This window comes from Rattus norvegicus, chromosome 9 (genome assembly GCF_021556685.1).
Source record: "Rattus norvegicus strain SHRSP/BbbUtx chromosome 9, alternate assembly SHRSP_T2T, whole genome shotgun sequence".
Lineage (NCBI taxonomy): Eukaryota > Metazoa > Chordata > Mammalia > Rodentia > Muridae > Rattus > Rattus norvegicus.
Window position 1 is genome coordinate 86626920 of NC_141542.1, and position 21502 is coordinate 86648421.

The 21502-nt window shown below is 37.1% G+C and overlaps 1 protein-coding gene across 3 annotated transcripts in view; it reads left to right on the plus strand.

Moving 5' to 3' along the window:
- Nucleotides 1-21502, plus strand: part of Spag16 (sperm associated antigen 16) — a 906763-nt gene that overhangs the window by 108447 nt on the left and 776814 nt on the right. Inside the window, 1 exon segment of one of the 3 annotated variants that reach the window (NM_001134728.1) lies at nucleotides 3295-3683. The gene's annotated coding sequence lies outside the window, so the exon portion shown is untranslated. 3 annotated transcript variants of the gene reach the window in all.

The following is a 21502-nucleotide window of genomic DNA, read 5'->3' on the forward strand; positions in this document are numbered from 1 at the left end:
GGCTCTTCTGTTCCTCTCTACCTCTCCAAACCTAGACCCTTGTTTCTTGAGTTCTCATTGCTTTCATCTCATTTTTTTTTCAATGAGAGTCTCTTTTTCCCCCTTGCAGTTTCTGAGAGAGCAGAACCACTCTTACTTCTGGCTCAAAGCTCTATCTCCTGCCTCAAACGATGTCTGCCTCCTAACGATAAGTGATTTCTAAGTGGATGAGCTACTAAGTGAGAGAACTGGGAATTGAAATCTTAGTTGACTCTGAAACTGTCGTCGGCAGTGACAGTATTGTAGCATGCTGTAACGTAAAGTACCATGCTGAGTGTTCTGCACTTGTCTTGGATATATTCACATGCAAAACAGGAATCTTTAGCTTTTCTAGTGTAATCAGTAATTATGCTTTCATGATTCTGAACATTAATGAAATGGGGCATCATGGTGAGGGAGGCATTTGAGTGCCATGAAAACTTTTGGAGGAGGAGATCCTTATTGGTAGCCAGTGGCCATCTGAATTTATGATCTGACTTTGAGGGTCCAGAGGGCAGAAAAGACCCCTGTGTGCTATGATTGAGTGCCTCTGTGCCCAGGTTGTGCCCAGGTAGCAGTGTGACACTAAAGCCTCATCTGTCTGCTCTCTTATATAGCTTCAAGATGGAATCATCAACATGGGGGTCAGAGACATAGAATTGGTTCCATTGGCAGAGTTTAAGCAGACCAGGAAGATTAATTTATACAGATGATTTTCTGTTTGCAGTGTGGCATCCAAATCATCTTGGAAGGAAATAGAAGACATTTGGTATTAAAAATAAGGGGGTTGGCTGCTGATGAAATGCAAACTCACCCTCGTTCTTTGCCTCTCCCTTTGCTTTTATTTCCCCATCCAGTTTCTTTCTAACCCCTGTTTCTCTGACTGGGATATGACATAGAATCCTTACTACAATGGCAGTCCTGTGCACAGAATGTGTAACCACTCCACCTCTTAGAAGACTGAAGTCAGGACTATCCTACCTCTAGGATTTCGACTCTCTTCTACAAGGATTAGAATAGTTTCCATAAAAAATGCAGAACTTATTTCAGTGTTTTAATTTATGTCAAACATTAATCATGTTATTTTATGAAATTAGTATAAATTTCACTATAAAATCCTAACTGAACTCTGAACTCTTTTTAATTTGTCTGGCATTTTGTGTATATACTGCTCTTATAGTATGCAGGAAATACCATGATTATATTCTTGTAATTTGTTTACTGTTTATAGCTGTGATTTTTATACATTTATAAGACAATGAAACTCAAGTTGACACTCTCTTTGGAGTCACCTTGGAAAATGACACACAAATTAATCATGGGCTAAGATGACTTTTATATCTCTATACTAAATTCAAATTTCTGAGGACTAAATGCATGCGCCTATCAGAGAGAAATTATGATGCTTTGAAGCGATTCTCCGTGTAGCCTGAGGTTGCCATAAATTCCACGTGGGCTTGCAGACTTATTGTATTCAATATGTGAGGCTATTTCTTTCCATAAATTTCAGTGCTATAGGGTGAGCACTTGCCTTGCAGTCACTCTGTGACACACAGGCAAGCCTAGCGATAGTGTGTGCCTTTACCTGTGATTATGTCAGGACAGATCCTCCTCAGCCCTGCTTTCCAGTCATCTCACTGTGCAGTTCTACCTGGCTGGAGAGGGAGTTGCCCTCTTTACCTAATTTTGCATACAGATATCACAGAGAGCATCATAGTGGAGCGAGGCAATGTTTGTCAAGGTGATCAGCTGATTCTGACCATATGACAAATGTTTGCATTATTTAAAATGCAGGTATCCATGAGTCATTGCTGCCTAACCTTTGATGTTGGTATGAATCAATAGTAAATGTGTGAATTCTCGGTGAGAGAAAAAAAAAAGAGTTCCAGTCAGAAACCCTGAAGAGTGTTGCTAATATAAACTTTTAGAGGCATAAAACTTGCATGTATATAGTATTGCATACAGTTGGTCACAATAAATCAGTAAATGTATTTTTAAAGCTACTAAAATCTTTAACATGTATTTTCATTTTGTAATGCAAAAATGAATAATGTCTTCAGCCATTCTTTTATAGAATTTGCCACATAGTTGTTGAATTAGAAAAATAAAATTCTTATGGAGTTCTGTACCTAAATATATAAATCATAGTGTTATTTTTTGCCACTTCTATCTCGGAGGAAAGTGTTGACTATATTTCAAGAATGAAATATATACAGCACATTGACTTGTGGGATGCCTATGCATTTACCAAGTGGTCGTTTACAGAGTGCCTATTATATATTCTATCCTGAAAAGACAGAAGTGAATAATAAGCTGTTGTTTGCTGGTAGCTCATAGTTGAACTGGAGTAGATAGTGACCCAATTGCATTGTTCTCCATAACACACAGTTCTACATTAATAGCAGAGTTGATGTAAAACGAGACAGTACTGTGGCTTAGGGTTGGTTTATATTTAAGAATGAAGTGATTCATTTCCCAAGAAGAAATCACAGACGAGTCTTAGAAATGTAAATCTTACTCTGTACTGTAGGGTCATCTGAGAGCTGCATGGAAGACAAGATAAGTGAGTCTTTCTGTTAACCTGCTATGTAAATTTTGTGGGGATTCATTGAGCAGGGAGACACATCAGAGGCTGCACTCCTGTGGGAAACAATGGCAAAATGATGAGAAAGGAGCATACGTGATGAGGGAGGACATGGATCTCAAGGTCTAGCTTAGAGTGAGTCACTAGATGATGATTGACAAGCATCTCATCGTGACCATGAGGTGAAAAGAAGAATTTACGTAAACGTTTTTTTAAAAAATGTAGGCACAGTGGGGGTGGGCTATTGGTGATTTTTATTGTTGTTCATTTGCTTTGCTTCAAAAGTGTTTGAAACTGAGAAGTCAAAGTTGAGTTCCAATCTGGATCAAACTGGTCTGCTATTTGGGAGTTATCTTCCAGGCTATTTCCAGCTTTGAGGAACACCTAACTTCCTTCCTTCCTTCCTTCAGTCCTTCCTTCCTTCCTTCCTTCCTTCCTTCAGTCCTTCCTTCCTTCAGTCCTTCCTTCTTCCCTTCCTTCCTTCCTCTCTCCCTCCCTCCCCTCCCTCCCTCCTCCCTCCCCTCCCTCCCTGTTTTTCTTTCCTTTCCTTTTTCCTTTCCTGCCCTCCCTCTCCCTCACCTCCCTTCCCCTTCTCTCCCCTCCCTTCCTCCCTTCCCCCTTCTCCCTTCCCCCTCCTTCTTCCCTCTCCCTCTCTGTTTCTTCTTTCTTTCCTGTTATTTCTATCTTCTACTCTTGAGCTCACAGATCAGTCTTTATTATTCTGTGTGAGATGCGATGGTCCATCCCCAGTCAATGATCTTCAATGATCCTGCCCTTCTCCAGGGCATCTATTTAAACCCTAGGTTTTGATTCTTGATGGTATGGGCCTCTTTTGCCAGTTGGCCAAGGGGGAGCGTGAAGGCTCGAGCTGAGATTTAAAATCATCTCAACTGCCTATCTTCCTCCTGGATGTTTACACCGCCTATCTTCCTCCTGGATGCTTACTCTGAGGCCATGAGTATCGTCAGCCTGTGAATGTCGCCGAAGCGGTTGTTGAAAAGCTTGAACTCAGCCCTTCGGGCTCTGTACGCATATACTCCATGTTTGTACTTTCCCAGAGACCAACTGTCTGCTTGAGGAGGTAAATTTTACCAGGCCAGCTAACTTTCACAGCCCAGCCGGCTAGTGCTTGCTGGGCTTCTCCCTCATGCTGATATTCCTGCTGCTAGGTGCACTACAACAAAACCACAAAAGCCCAGCTCCCAGGAAACACTCTCCCAAGGTTTGGACAACGGGGGGCGGGGGGGGGGGCGTAAAGGTTTATGTAAGCAAGAGTGTTTAGTGCCAGACAATGAATACCAGCAGGACACACAGATAGATAAAAGTCTACAGGAATAGATGTGGACTAAGAACAGAGAAGTTATGGACTCTGAAAAGTACTATATTTACAGTTCATGTATGTAAACTATTTTGTGATGCTAAACTTAGGGGCAATGCGTCATTATCCAATGCAGCTGTTCATTAATATTAGGTCAACATCCATAATTGATGTAATGAATGAAGTATCTAATTTTCCCCTTATGAAAATAGTTTTTTCTCATGTAATATATTCAAATTATGGTTTCTCTTCTCTCTAACCTCTCCCAAGTTCTCCCCCCATCCAGATCTCATTAGAAAAAAGTTATATGAGATGATAATTATTTATATTATATGTTACATATTAATGTTATGTAATTGATATTGCATTATATATAATTACATATTATTTGATGTATAATTAATAGCAACATCAATTATATTAATATTAATATGACATATTACATGATTGATGTTATGTGATAAATATATGTTATATATAAATTTATATAAATATATTTTTTATTTATACATATATATAAAACTAACACACTAGAATTGCACAAAACAAATAGAAGGATAAGAGCCCAAGAACCAGAGAGCCACTCATTTGCCCACTTGGGAATCCCATAAAAACACTTAACTGGTAGCCATAATATACACAAAGGATCTATATAATAAAAAGAGAAATGAAAAAATATGAGTAAAGTAAAATTAAAATATTGAAATTTATAAGAAAGAAAGAGCCCTGACATGACATTATAAGACAAGGTCACTCCAAAGATGCTGTTCTGTTGGACATTTACTGCTGGCATGCAGCCTACCATTAACAGCAGTTAGTTTCCCTGTAAGACAACCTTGGAGGAAACTAAAGTTTCATTTGCAATGGTTATCTATTAGAGGTTGATTTTGGATTAGGGATGGGGACATGTGTCCTTAGTTTGTGACTACTAATTGAAGTTCTGAATATAGTTAATACAAAATAAATGAATCAGACATAAGAGTATAGTACAATTTTAAGACTAACCTATTAGCTCACCCCGTGTTACATACTAATTCTGAAGAATTGATAGGGTTTTAGGGTGGGTTACAAGATTCTCCACAGGCAAAGCCATAGTTTGTATCAACCATCGCCCACAAATCTATGCATGTATGTATGTATGTATGTAGGTAGGTAGGTAGGTAGGTAGGTAGATAGATAGATAGATAGATAGATAGATAGATAGATAGATAGATAGATAGATAGATAGATATTGTGACAAGTGGATAAATTGTCTTCAGTTCTTTTAAAATTAATACTTTCAACCATGATGAACATACTTCAGTAAGACTCTTAGAAACTGGATAGCATGCTATTCTAAGCTTTTCTGTGATAGTGAACCAAAAAAAAAAAAAAAAGAAAGAAAGAAAAGAAAAAAAAGAAAGTACTGATGGTTTTGGGGTGGTGTAATCTACTATCTAGTTTTGTTTCTGTAGCCATACAGAGAGCCAAGAATAAGTTACTGTATTTCAATATTGTAGTCAGCTTGTATCAGGTCATTCCTTCTTCAGTAATGACTATGTATGTTTCGATGCTTTAATCTAATCATATGGCAAAACTAAAGGAGAGTTATGTCAGTGCAGAGTGTATGAGAAGGTTGGCCAATAACGTCATGAGCACTGCTCTTATTAATAGAGTTTATAGCACTATGACTTATTGTTGGTGTCTTGGAACATGAAGCTAGTAGTATTTTATATTTATAAAATCAATCTACCATCATTATTTTTAAGGATAGTTTACTAGCATGGTTCTCTTTAGGTGCCTGTAAACTTTTTCATATCATAGACTAACACCTTTCTATTCCAAAAATTTGAGCACACCACTTCCACATTAATACTTTTTTTTTTCTTTGAAGGAATTAACAAAATGTTCTTGGTGCTCTGGAACTTTCTATTTTGACTTTGAGAGTAGAAGTCAGGGTGAGCTAAGATCAAGAAAAAATAATTTATTACCTATTCATTTTTAAAATATCCTCAGAAAATTTCTGATTTAGAAACAATCCTTTCATGATCTTGCTATTAATTTCTAATGAATTTAATGAATCAAAGATAGAGTTAGAAAAATGGTAGTCTATAGATATATTTTGATTTGGTTTATAATGTTCATAATCTTTATGATTCTTTGATACTGTACTTGTATTAAAATTTTGTTGTCAAAGTTTAAAATTAATTTTAACTATCATAACATGCATCCTTACCTCTGTTCTTAGATATTCTGGCCTCTGGTTTTTCTGGAACATGTCACCATTTCTCCTCCTTCTGTTCCTTTAAGCTGATTTTTATTCTACCTGGGATTCTCTGCCCTTAGAGTTAGTCCATGTGCATCCCCATATTCAAGTCTTCACTACAAGTCCACTTTCTCTCTGAGGCCATGCCCCAGGCCTCCGCGGGAACCAACTAATAAGTGCTAAGCGCCTTTATTTTATTCCTCCATCTTCTTTCTTTCCACGGAAGTTTTTGTCTCCTAATATTCCATGAGATTTACTTGTACATGTACTATTTGTATTTTCTCTTCCCAGTATATTATATGTGGTATTTACTTTTATTTTATTTATTATGTATGACAGGCAATAGGATTAGTAATAAGTAGGTCACTTGCAGAGTAACTGCCTGACATATACAAAGCAGTGAGTTTGATCCCCAGGCCTCCCACCACAAGAATCAAGGAAGAAAGTGCAGGGAATTTGGATGTTTAGTTAAAAAATAAAATGGGAAATAACAATTTTATGTTGTATGACTTATTTTTATGTTAAATATATACAATGTATATGACTATTAATTCATTTGTTATCTTTCTGATATCTTCCTTTTGAATGACAGACTTCTCCTCTAAATAGTTACAAACACAACCTTATTTAAAATTCAAAGATCCAAAGGATCATTGAACCTTGCACTAATAAAAATCAGGTAAAGGTTGCAGATTACATTAATAATAAGTACCTTGTATAGAAGAGTGGAAGTCATTGATTTTACAGTGGAGCTTTATAACCACCCAATTTACCAAGCCACAAACATATGATCCTCATGGATATCTTCAGAGAATGGGAACCTGAGTTGGTTACGATTTTTTTTTGGTTCTTTTTTTTTTCGGAGCTGGGGACCGAACCCAGGGCCTTGCGCTTCCTAGGTAAGCGCTCTACCACTGAGCTAAATCCCCAGCCACTGGTTACGATTTTATTACTTCAGGAGAGGCATGCATATAGCCGTGGATAGTAAAGCAAGCGATGCCAGTCAATTAGGATAGTATTAGATATGCACCCTTGGCCTCTGGTGCAAGTTTATCTTCTAATAGTAAATGTTTTGCACTGTTTATAAAAATGGAGGCAGATGACACATGTGTGGAGACAAGCCAGCCATCCGTACTTTCTACCCAGAAACAAATCACAAAATATTTGACACTTACTAAGGAAAATGTCATAAGGTGAATAGTAAAATTATGAAATATTGGTTTTATTTACCTGACATTTTATAAAACAATGTCTAGCAGTAACTAATACTGACAGAAATGGACACTTTGGTCACTATCCAGAGACACTCTTTTTGATATTGTCCTATATTTTTCCTGTATTTTTATTTTTTTACATGTCTTTTGAGTATTTTTAGATTTGCAACACAATTCTGTGATAATTCTAGTCATAAACAAAGTTTATATTTAGGATTATTTTATGTATTATTATAGTGTAACAACTTGTGTCATAACTAAAAAATTGAGCAACTTAAATTATTTTATTAAGTTGCAATTATTAATTTCACAACACTAAAGCTAGGGTAGGACAACTGAGCTGCACTGAAATTTCAATTACACAAAGGCATTCTTAGTCTTCGATTTGGAAGCCTGCCAACTAGAGACTTTATTAGGCAGCCAGGGCAGCTGACAAGTCACTCAACGGGGAGCTGCTGGCTTAGTCAGATATATCTTCAGGCACATGTAGCCTTCCTAAGGTTTGTTCTTTGTTTCTGTTTTGTAGAGATTACTCAATTGTTTTAAATTAAAGTTACAGATATATATATATATATATATATATATATGATCTAAAACCCACTGAAATTTCTATTGATTGTACTTCCTGTGCTTCTAAGTGAGGAATTAATAAAAGCTTGGGACATCTTTATTTCTAAAGAAACTGGTAGTGGAGAGTATCTTTACTTTCTTAAACATATTATGTCCTTTATTGATAAATGTCCCTTTCATTGATTCTTTTATCTTTCAATTAATTTCTTATACTTCTTTATTGCCAAATAATGTTGGCAATGTTGTCATAATCATTTTACATTGTAGTGAACTGACATGATTTAAAGACCTGTTGTAAAAATAAATGCCTATATGTAATTGCTACCTACAAGCAATGAGTAGGTGCTGAGTAAATGACCCCCAGCATCCCTAAGTACTGCTTCAAATTTGGGTAGCAATTATTTATGCTCCTGGAAAATAGGAAAGCAAAAGGAATAGCCTCCAAAGAATTAGGATGATGGGGTACAGCAGGCCAGAAACAGGATCTCCATCCACTGACCACCCTCAGACATGTGTGGTGAGCAGGAAGCCATTGGATATGTTTTATATTTTCAGAAGGGAAGTTTTGACTAAGTGAATGCAGTAGAATCAGGTTCTCATTCCCATTGCTTGGAAAAGGTCTGTAAGAGGAGGAGGCAGGCATGATACTTGGCCTTACAAGTCTGTTGGGTCTCCAGTTGTGGTGACTTCTGATAGGTGGGGAATTACCAGCTTACTGACAAGCAAACTTTGCTTGTGGATTAAAAGTGATAATGGATCAGATTGATGCATTTGGTCAGGGAAGCAGAATTTAAGACTTGATCCAACTGCTTACTCTGTATGATCTTGTTTACAACAGTTTAAAATTTAGTATTTGCATAAGTACTAAACTTTAAGTAACTCATTTGAGCAGAGCGTATAGTTCATGTGTTTCATTCGTGGCCACTGTTGGTCTAGCAATGGGGTTTTGATCCTTACAGCTAGCCACCTTGAGAAATAGTCTGGTTTGGAAGGGTTTGATACTTGCCTTCTTATTAGAGGACAGACACCAAAAACTATCTCACTTGTTCTGGTGTCTCTGATATCAGACCAGAAGCATGCCCATGTGTTTGGCAGTTAGTGAGGTAAATCATCTTGGCTCCAAGATGGCGGAACACTGACATTTGTGGGTAGCCATAACTCTCAATTTAAGAAAACTTCAGGGTTTGATTACTGACACTGGGTGAGTCTGGTCAAAAATCAGATTATAAGCTGGACTTTAATAGAAAAAATGTTTAAAAGCTACTAGTGTTATGAGCCATGATTCTTCTATTGCTATATATATATATATATATATATATATATATATATATATATATATATATAGTGTGTGTGTGTGTGTGTGTGTGTGTGTGTGTGTGTGTGTACGCATGCGTGCATGTTTTATGTATGTGCTTGTTTTGGTGTGTGCATCCATGCATATATATGTGGAGGCCCAAAGACCAGTGCCAAATGTTTTCCACCTTATTCTTCAAGACATGTCTGTCACAAAATGGAGCTCATAATCACTTGGCCCCACTGATTGGACAGCGAATTCCAAGTATTCTCCTATCTCTGCCACAGCAGCGAGCACTGCTGATGCTGATGCAGACATGTATGGCCACACCCAACCTTTACCTGGTGTTGAGACACTGACTCAGGCTCTTCTGCTCACACAGCACGTACTGTACCAGATGAAGCATCTCCTTAGCCTTCTCCTTTGTTTTTATTAACATGTGAAATTGGAATGTATACATAGTTAATCATGTTCTTGGTGAATATGGACCATCAAGGGAACTTATAGTTTTAATATCTGAATACTCTCTGGGCATATTACTTAATATATGAGAAAACCTGGCTGTGATTAGAGTGTAGAATTGTTGAGCCAAGAACTGTATTGTTAACAAAGTACTAAAGGCCATTTATGCTAAAAGGAAAAGAATGTTAAATGGATAAATCATGAAGATAGAAAATGTGCTTCTATTCTTTGAAATATGTTTTTTTCTGAACCATAGATATTTAAACATTACATTTCTCAAGATGTTTAAGATCATCTTAATTTCTCATAGAAAGGTCAAGAAGGCAAAAATGAATTAAAACTAAAATATAAACCATACAGACTTGCTTAGTTACTATCCTGACCCACACATATTTATTAAGAAGAGAAGCACACTCTAAGAGAGGCAAACTCAAGGGAGTCAGTTATTATGAAGGCAGTGTAATGTATTCCTGCACAGACCCAGGGTGCATAAGCCAGCCACTCCATGGAGCTGCTTGACGTCTTGAGACATTTACCAGGCATGAAATATTTGAGACTGAGTTGTGCCTGGCATGACATACTGTTACATAGTAATCATTTCTATTCGTAAAAGAAAAACACTCTAGTGAATAAAAGTATAATGTAGGAAATTCAGAAACTCAGAAAGTCAGTCACTTACTACAATTTCCAAGAATTGTGTGCTATGTACAACTGTATGTTGCATGCATTAATACAACTAGCAACATGGTAGCTTTTCTTTTTATAACATCTTAACCATAAACACACCAGGAAGATATTGTTCTGTAAGACAGCAACAGCTACTGCATTGGAGACCAGGGAAGATAATGGCAACTTGTCAACTGCATTATAATTACCAGGGACTCCCATTGTATGTTAACTCTGCCATTGATCAAATGTTCTCGTGTGGTGCAGGACAACATTTCCTTTCATTCATACATAAATATATTTTAAATGTGTTGTAGTATGTCCTCTACATTAAGTCTACATGTTTGCATGTCCCTCAATGCTCTTAATGAATTGTTCACACTGTCATATGAGTGCACAGTGTTCTGTAAGTCAGTTAACTGACTTGTTTGAATAGGAATTGAGGTTTTTCCAGCTTCTCACTGTAGTAAGTTCACAACTAACCTCACAGTATGTGTCTTAGCAAATTGATCTGAAAACTTTGTAGCATATATTTTTTGAAATTGAGTTACTGATAGGAAGTAATCTCTTAGCCCATCTTCTTCCTTTTAGAACTTTTCAGTTGCCAGACTCCTCTCAGTCAGGGACCCTGATCACATGGCACTGCCTGACTGGAAACCTTCATTTGTCCTATCAAGCTGATACTCAGGACCATTCCACATGATAAGGAGAAACTTGATCCATATTCTTCACCGGTACAATTGTGGAAGGAAATTTCACAAATCTAGTGAAAGAGAGAATACCCTGTCAAGTACAAGAGACCTACAGAACACCAGGAAAACAATACCAGAAAAAAATTCTACATGTTTTTTCACTACATGTTACAAAAATTTCACTACAAGATGTAGTTAAAATATCACAAACCCCAAATAAAGAGTATTGAAAGCTGCAAGGAATAAAAGTGAAGCAATCTACACAGGCAGGTCTGTTAGGGAACATCAGTTCAACACACAGTTTTAAAGCCAAATAGGCCTGGAAAGAGTGCAAGTCACAAAGACCACATCTGTCTACCCCTACTATTATACCTAGCAAAACTATTGAAACCAAAGGAGAAATAAAATCTCTCCATCATGAAAAGAAATTCAAAGAAATTTTTCCTACTAAGCCACACCTACAGAGGCTACTAGAGGTAATGCTTGAATTTGAAGATTACAAACACATTCAAGGGGTCACAGGGAACACATAAACAATATTTAAAAAGCACTACAAAATGAAAATGACAGGAACTAGTAAATATCTTTAAATAGTAATTAATATGAATGATCTCAGTTTTCCAAAAAGAAGATTCCAATTAATAGATTGTAGGCAAAAACAGTATTCATATTTTTGATGCCTCCAAAAAACATACTGCACTAGTGTGTTGAAAGGATGGAAAGTATATTCTAATCAAATAAAAAAGAACCAAGAAACAATCTAGTATAGCTATTCTAACAGCTTCCAAAATAGATGTCAGCACAAAACTGGTCAGAATAAAAAAGGATGGATATTTCATATTCTTTAAATGAAAAACCCACCAGGAGGAATATTATAACACAAAACAGAGACATATATGTTGTATATAATAAATATATAATTCATAATATAGGACATATAATGAATAATATATAATTATTGTACAATAACAAACATATACCATATAATGAATATATAATAAATAATATATAACATATAACCTTATATAATCTCTAATATATTAGAACCTATAATTTTTAATGTACAATCTATAACATATTATATATATATATGTTATATACAACAAAATATATAACATATAATAACATGTAACATAACATAATATATAAACATGTTATATGATATATGATGTATAATGTGATGTGATATGTGATATAGGAAATTACAGTATATAATATATAACATAACATATGATAAACATAATACATAATATACAATATATAATATATATTATATAATAAAATAAAGGATATATTATATAATAAATAATGAATATGTGATTAACATATTACATGTGATATTAATAAATTGCACTATGTGATATGTTGTATAAACTATAAACTATATAATATATAATAATGTATAGTATATAATACACAATATATAATATACAATATATAATGATATATAAGTACAGAGACAGTTAATTTTACGAAATATAAACTGTTAGATCTAAAGCCACATTTATTTCACACAGTGATTATGAATGATTTTAATACTCTTCAAATGAAAGCATTTTTAGAAAAATAAATCTAAACAGAGAAACTCTGGAGTTATACAAAATAGACCACATATTAGGATATGAAGCCTGTCTCAATAAATATAGGAAAATGGAGAGCATTGTGCCTTGGCACAGTGGAATACAGGCAGATTGCATCAGTACTAGAACATACAAGAGATAGGCATACTCAAACAACACACTACGGGGTGATAATTGGTTCAAGGAAGATATCAAGGAGAAAAATTTAAATCCTTAGAATTTAATCAAAATTAAAAATGTTTGATGCATATTGCAAAGTTCTCTCTTCAAGTTTATTACAGTTTACGTTCTCATTTTCAGTGCATGCGAGTACCTGAAATCATTTATGTCTTCCATTTTCTCATTCACAACACATAGATTACCAATTTGCAGATAACATTTAAGTTTGTATTTAAACTCAGCTTCTCAGTGGTAGTGAACCTTTCCACTGGCTTACTGTATCGTAGGTGGTAGCCAGGACTATGAGCATCTATATTCCTGTGACTGACTTTCTTGGAAAAATGTCAGTTTTCTTAATTAAAGTTCATATAATTGTATTGTAAATGAATAATCTTTATTACTTAACAATTTCCTCAGAGTGTTTCGTTTGACTTTATTTCTGAAGTTTCAAATTTATATAATAAAATACAGCTATCATTTTCTTTCTGATTTCTGATTTCTCTTTTTGTATTTTACATGATGAGCAAGCTGTAATAGTCTTCAGTTTTTCCTTATAGTTTAACTGTCACTGTGTACATGAATAATTAACACTGTCTATGATAAATCTTCAGTTCTTAGCCCCCAAACGGGGCAAAGGATGTAGGGGGTCTCAGTGGAGCCAAAGTGTGACTAATAACCTAAGAATTCTGGAGTAGAAGGTGCTAATAGTGAACATCCCTGGTGCAGTGAAGATGCTATTCTTTGTGAACCCAACTTAGAAATAGCAGGAGAGGGATCAAGAGAAAGGAAGAAATAATCACAACTTGTACTTAAAGGTGACCAAAATTAAAAAACAGTATTCAGATGAATTACAAATATCAAGCCATCAAATAGTTATGTCTATTTTATATAAGAAGACAATTTAAATAAAAAATGTATTTTAAACAACCAGTTTTTGATTAAAAAAAATCCAATCTGAGGAAAAACAGCATGGTATAATAAAACAATACTGGAAGCAATTGATTGAGATTCTGAATATATGTACATATGTACATATATTTTAAATATATATGTATATATAATTTTAATTTTTCCTCCCTCCGTGTGTATGTGTGTGTATGTATGTATGTATGTATGTATGTATGCATGTATATATGTATACACATAAACATATATATGGTGGCGTGTGGAGGCAAGAGTTTAACACTGGGTGTTTTTCTTAATTGTTTCTCTGCTTCTCTGTTCTGGACCAGCATGTCATTCTTCAGAGAGAAAGAGGACCAGGAGATCAGATGTTAAAATGGATAGAAGATAAAGTTAGGATTGGGAAGTTTGACACAGCTGTCTTATACTAAGCAAACTTATTAAGAATTATGACATCTTATATACTATTTCTAGTGGAGACATTAGACAAAGGCACCAGGAAGCTAATCATGTAATGTTGCACAAGGGAAATACAGGATATCTCAACAACATTACAGACCAAGCCTTGGGACTCATACTCATAGGGTAGGAAGAGTTGGCCTCTCAGGACTTGAAGCTCAGATCCACCAGGACCCTGGTCCTAGGCACTTATAGACTCTGCCAAACCATATTCTTGGTTTCAGAGAAGGAAATGTTTCTTCACTCTACACGAGGTCCTCAGGGTCTAAGGGGAAAGCTCAGTTGATCAGTCCAGTCCTCAACACTTTTCTACCTTATATTTAGAGACGAGGTTTGTCACTGAATGTGAGATGACAAACTGACTAGACTGGCTGGTCAGAAGTCTCCAGGAATCCTTCTGTTTCTCCTTCAGCTCAAGAACTAGACACATGTGTCACCATGGCCATCATTTCTACATCAATGCTGGGAATCAAACTCAATTCTTCTGTTGGCCAGGGAGGCACCTTACTGACTGAGCTCTCTCACCTGTCCTGATTTTGAGGTAATGAGCATAGTTAATCCATAAGATCAGGGAAGGAATTCAGTTATCACAGTATATATTTGCCTAATATATAAAATTGGAATGAGAAGCGATCCACAGGCTGTGACAGTGTTGTAATGTACATGACTCAGAGTCCTGTTATGCCTGTCTCTCCTTTATTCTGTTCTCATCCTCAAAGCCTTTGCAAGTTGATTATTCCAGTTCAAGAAATTGCCAAATGGACCATGTCCTTAGCAACCCTGGACTCCAGACTAGCCTTCGTTCTCTAAGAGGAGCCAAAGGGTTCTCTGCAGGTGAGGTAGAAGGCCGGCCTTGGGAATCTTTAACCTTTTATCAGTAGTTCAGTTAGAGACAAGAATAAAGGTGTGGTTCTCAAGCTGTGCGGCAAGGAGGAAGTGAAGTTTTCAGGTCATTTCAGCCTAATTGGCTGAAATTCACGGACTCAGCGAATTCAGTGATTTCGCTCACTGATTGGCCATTTGTACAGCTTTGTCAAGTGCTCCACCCCACTGAGTGTCTTTGTGGAGGTTGCTATTCTACCTAATTTACATCTTTCTCCAAAGGACTCTCAGGATAGAGAACTGATGCTGGTATTTAGCATGTATATGTGAGTCATTAAGTGGTAGCAATTATTTTTTTATTGACTTGAGTATTTCATATATACATTTCCTGTGTTATTCCCTTTCCCGGTATCCGGGCAAACATCCCCCTCCCCCCTCCCCTTCCTTATGGGTGTTCCCCTCCCAACCCTCCCCCCATTGTCGCCCTCCCCCCACCAGTCTAGTTCACTGGGGGTTCAGTCTTAGCAGGACCCAGGGCTTCCCCTTCCACTGGTGCTCTTACTAGGATATTCATTGCTACCTATGAGGTCAGAGTCCAGGGTCAGTCCATGTATAGTCTTTAAGTAGTGGCTTAGTCCCTGGAAGCTCTGGTTGCTTGGCATTGTTGTACTTTTGGGGTCTCGAGCCCCTTCAAGCTCTTCCAGTTCTTTCTCTGATTCCTTCAATAGGGGACCTATTCTCAGTTCAGTGGTTTGCTGCTGGCATTCGCCTCTATATTTGCTGTATTCTGGCTGTGTCTCTCAGGAGCGATCTACATCCGGCTCCTGTCGGTCTGCACTTCTTTGCTTCATCCATCTTGTCTAATTGGGTGGCTGTATATGTATGGGCCACATGTGGGGCAGGCTCTGAATGGGTGTTCCTTCAGTCTCTGTTTTAATCTTTGCCTCTCCCTTCCCTGCCAAGGGTATTCTTTTTCCTCATTTAAAGAAGGAGTGAAGCATTCACATTTTGATCATCCGTCTTGAGTTTCGTTTGTTCTAGGGATCTAGGGTAATTCAAGCATTTGGGTAATAGCCACTTATCAATGAGTGCATACCATGTATGTCTTTTTGTGAGTGGGTTAGCTCACTCAGGATGATATTTTCCAGTTCCAACCATTTGCCTACGAATTTCATAAACTCGTTGTTTTTGATAGCTGAGTAATATTCCATTGTGTAGATGTACCACATTTTCTGTATCCATTCCTCTGTTGAAGGGCATCTGGGTTCTTTCCAGCTTCTGGCTATTATAAATAAGGCTGCGATGAACATAGTGGAGCACGTGTCTTTTTTATATGTTGGGGCATCTTTTGGGTATATGCCCAAGAGAGGTATAGCTGGATCCTCAGGCAGTTCAATGTCCAATTTTCTGAGGATCCTCCAGACTGATTTCCAGAATGGTTGTACCAGTATGCAATCCCACCAACAATGGAGGAGTGTTCCTCTTTCTCCACATCCTCGCCAGCATCTGCTGTCCCCTGAGTTTTTGATCTTAGCCATTCTCACTGGTGTGAGGTGAAATCTCAGGGTTGTTTTGATTTGCATTTCCCTTATGACTAAAGATGTTGAACATTTCTTTAGGTGTTTCCCAGCCATTCGGCATTCCTCAGCTGTGAATTCTTTGTTTAGCTCTGAACCCCATTTTTTAATAGGGTTATTTGTTTCCCTGCGGTCTAACTTCTTGAGTTCTTTGTATATTTTGGATATAAGGCCTCTCTGTTGTAGGATTGGTAAAGATCTTTTCCCAATCTGTTGGTTGCCATTTTGTCCTAACCACAGTGTCCTTTGCCTTACAGAAGCTTTGCAGTTTTATGAGATCCCATTTGTCGATTCTTGATCTTAGAGCGTAAGCCATTGGTGTTTTGTTTAGGAAATTTTTTCCAGTGCCCATGTGTTCCAGATGCTTCCCTAGTTTTTCTTCTATTAGTTTGAGTGTGTCTGGTTTGATGTGGAGGTCCTTGATCCACTTGGACTTAAGCTTTGTACAGGGTGATAAGCATGGATCGATCTGCATTCTTCTACATGTTGACCTCCAGTTGAACCAGCACCATTTCCTGAAAATGCTATCTTTTTATCATTTGATGGTTTTGACTCCTTTGTCAAAAATCAAGTGACCATAGGTGTGTGGGTTCATTTCTGGGTCTTTAATTCTATTCCATTGGTCTATCTGTCTGTCTCTGTACCAATACCATGCAGTTTTTATCACTATTGCTCTGTAATACTGCTTGAGTTCAGGGATAGTGATTCCCCCTGAAGTCCTTTTATTGTTGAGGATAGCTTTAGCTATCCTGGGTTTTGTGTTATTCCAGATGAATTTGCAAATTGTTCTGTCTAACTCTTTGAAGAATTGGATTGGTATTTTGATGGGGATTGCATTGAATCTGTAGATTGCTTTTGGTAAAATGGCCATTTTTACTATATTAATCCTGCCAATCCATGAGCATGGGAGATCTTTCCATCTTCTGAGGTCTTCTTCAATTTCCTTCTTCAGTGTCTTGAAGTTCTTATTGTACAGATCTTTTACTTGCTTTGTTAAAATCACACCGAGGTACTTTATATTATTTGGGTCTATTATGAAGGGTGTCGTTTCCCTAATTTCTTTCTCGGCTTGTTTCTCTTTTGTATAGAGGAAGGCAACTGATTTGTTTGAGTTAATTTTATACCCCGCCACTTTGCTGAAGTTGTTTATCAGCTTTAGTAGTTCTCTGGTGGAACTTTTGGGATCACTTAAATATACTATCATGTCATCTGCAAATAGTGATATTTTGACCTCTTCTTTTCCGATCTGTATCCCTTTGATCTCCTTTTGCTGTCTGATTGCTCTGGGTAGAACTTCAAGAACTATATTGAATAAGTAGGGAGAGAGTGGGCAGCCTTGTCTAGTCCCTGATTTTAGTGGGATTGCTTCAAGTTTCTCTCCATTTAGTTTAATGTTAACAACTGGTTTGCTGTATATGGCTTTTACTATGTTCAGGTATGGGCCTTGAATTCCTATTCTTTCCAGGACTTTTATCATGAAGGGGTGTTGAATTTTGTCAAATGCTTTCTCAGCATCTAATGAAATGATCATGTGGTTTTGTTCTTTCAGTTTGTTTATATAATGGATCACGTTGCTTTTATATGGTTTTCCGTATATTAAACCATCCCTGCATGCCTGGGATGAAGCCTACTTGGTCATGGTGGATGATTGTTTTGATGTGCTCTTGGATTCGGTTTGCCAGAATTTTGTTGAATATTTTTGCGTCGATATTCATAAGGGAAATTGGTCTGAAGTTCTCTTTCGTTGTTGTGTCTTTGTGTGGTTTAGGTATAAGAGTAATTGTGGCTTCGTAGAAGGTATTCGGTAGTGATCCACCTGTTTCAATTTTGTGGAATAGTTTGGATAATATTGGTATGAGTTCTTCAGTGAAGGTTTGATAGAATTCTGCACTAAACCCGTTGGACCTGGGCTCTTTTTGGTTGGGAGACCTTTAATGACTGCTTCTATTTCCTTAGGAGTTATGGGGTTGTTTACCTGGTTTATCTGTTCCTGATTTAACTTCGATACCTGGTATCTGTCTAGGAAATTGTCCATTTCCTGAAGATTTTAAAGTTTTGTTGAATATAGGTTTTTATAGTAAGATCTGATGATTTTTTGAATTTCCTCTGAATCTGTTGTTATGTCTCCCTTTTCATTTCTGATTTTGTTAATTTGGACGCACTCTCTGTGTCCTCTCGTTAGTCTGGCTAAGGGTTTATCTATCTTGTTGATTTTCTCAAAGAACCAACTTTTGGTTCTGTTGATTCTTTCTATGGTCCTTTTTGTTTCTACTTGGTTGATTTCAGCTCTGAGTTTGATTATTTCCTGCCTTCTACTCCTCCTGGGTGTATTTGCTTCTTTTTGTTCTAGAGCTTTTAGGTGTGCTGTCAAGCTGCTGACATATGCTCTTTCCTGTTTCTTTCTGCAGGCACTCAGCGCTATGAGTTTTCCTCTTAGCACAGCTTTCATTGTGTCCCATAAGTTTGGGTATGTTGTACCTTCATTTTCATTAAATTCTAAAAAGTTTTTAATTTCTTTCTTTATTTCTTCCTTGACCAGGTTATCATTGAGTAGAGCATTGTTCAATTTCCAAGTATATGTGGGCATTCTTCCTTGATTGTTATTGAAGACCAGTTTTAGGCCGTGGTGGTCTGATAGCATGCATGGGATTATTTCTATCTTTCTGTACCTGTTGAGGCCCGTTTTTTGACCAATTATATGGTCAATTTTGGAGAAAGTACCATGAGGAGCTGAGAAGAAGGTATATCCTTTTGCTTTAGGATAGAATGTTCTATAAATATCCTTAATCTATAAATATTAAGTCCATTTGGCTCATGACTTCTCTTAGTCTGTCTACATCTCTGTTTAATTTCTGTTTCCATGATCTGTCCATTGATGAGAGTGGGGTGTTGAAATCTCCCACTATTATTGTGTGAGGTGCAATGTGTGTTTTGAGCTTTAGTAAGGTTTCTTTTACATATGTAGGTGCCCTTGTATTTGGGGCATAGATATTTAGGATTGAGAGTTCATCTTGGTGGATTTTTCCTTTGATGAATATGAAGTGTCCTTCCTTATCTTTTTTGATGACTTTTAGTTGAAAATTGATTTTATTTGATATTAGAATGGCTACTCCAGCTTGCTTCTTCTGACCATTTGCTTGGAAAATTGTTTTCCAGCCTTTCACTCTGAGGTAATGTCTGTCTTTGTCTCTGAGGTGTGTTTCCTGTAGGCAGCAGAATGCAGGGTCCTCGTTGCATATCCAGTTTGTTAATCTATGTCTTTTTATTGGGGAGTTGAGGCCATTGATATTGAGAGATATTAAGGAATAGTGATTATTGCTTCCCATTATATTCATATTTGGATGTGAGGTTATGTTTGTGTGCTTTCATTCTCTTTGTTTTGTTGCCAAGACGATTAGTTTCTTGCTTCTTCTAGGGTATAGCTTGCCTCCTTATGTTGGGCTTTACCATTCATTATCCTTTGTAGTGCTGGATTTGTAGAAAGATATTGTGTAAATTTGGTTTTGTCATGGAATATCTTGTTTTCTCCATCTATGTTAATTGAGAGTTTTGCAGGATACGGTAACCTGGGCTGGCATTTGTGTTCTCTTAGGGTCTGTATGACATCAGTCCAGGATCTTCTGGCCTTCATAGTTTCTGGCGAGAAGTCTGGTGTGATTCTGATAGGTCTGCCTTTATATGTTACTTGACCTTTTTCCTTACTGCTTTTAATATTCTTTCTTTATTTTGTGCGTTTGGTGTTTTGACTATTATATGACGGGAGGTGTTTCTTTTCTGGTCAAATCTATTTGGAGTTCTGTAGGCTTCTTGTATGCCTATGGGTATCTCTTTTTTTAGATTAGGGAAGTTTTCTTCTATGATTTTGTTGAAGATATTTACTGGTCCTTTGAGCTGGGAGTCTTCACTCTCTTCTATACCTATTATCCTTAGGTTTGATCTTCTCATTGAGTCCTGGATTTCCTGTATGTTTTGGACCAGTAGCTTTTTCTGCTTTACATTATCTTTGACAATTGAGTCAATGATTTCTATGGAATCTTCTGCTCCTGAGATTCTCTCTTCCATCTCTTGTATTCTGTTGGTGAAGCTTGTATCTACAGCTCCTTGTCTCTTCTTTTGGTTTTCTATATCCAGGGTTGTTTCCATGTGTTCTTTCTTGATTGCTTCTATTTCCATTTTTAATTCCTTCAACTGTTTGATTGTGTTTTCCTGGAATTTTTTCAGGGATTTTTGTGACTCCTCTCTATGGGCTTCTACTTGTTTATTTATGATTTCCTGATATTCTTTCAGGGATTTTTGTGTCTCCTCTCTATTGGCTTCTACTTGTTTATTTATGTTTTCCTGGAATTCTTTCAGGCATTTTTGCGATTCCTCTCTGTAGGCTTCTACTTGTTTATTAATGTTTTCCTGTGTTTCTCTAAGGGAGTTCTTCACGTCTTTCTTGAAGTCCTCCAGCATCATGATCAAATATGATTTTGAAACTAGATCTTGCTTTTCTTGTGTGTTTGGACATTCCATGTTTGGTTTGGTGGGAGAATTGGGCTCCGATGATGCCATGTAGTCTTGGTTTCTGTTGCTTGGGTTCCTGCGCTTGCCTCTCGCCATCAGATTATCTCTAGTGTTACTTTGTTCTGCTATTTCTGACACTGGCTAGACTGTCCTATAAGCCTGTGTGTCAGGAGTGCTGTAGACCTGTTTTCCTGTTTTCTTTCAGCCAGTTATGGGGACAGAGTGTTCTGCTTTCGTGCGTGTAGTTTTTCCTCTGTACAGGTCTTCAGCTGTTCCTGTGGGCCTGTGTCTTGAGTTCACCAGGCAGGTCACTTGCAGCATACAAGTTGGTCTTACCGGTGGTCCCGAGGCTCAAGTTTGCTCGAGGGGTGCTGCCCAAGAGCTTTCTGTGGCAGCAGCAACCAGGAAGATCTGTGCCGCCGTTTCCGGGAGC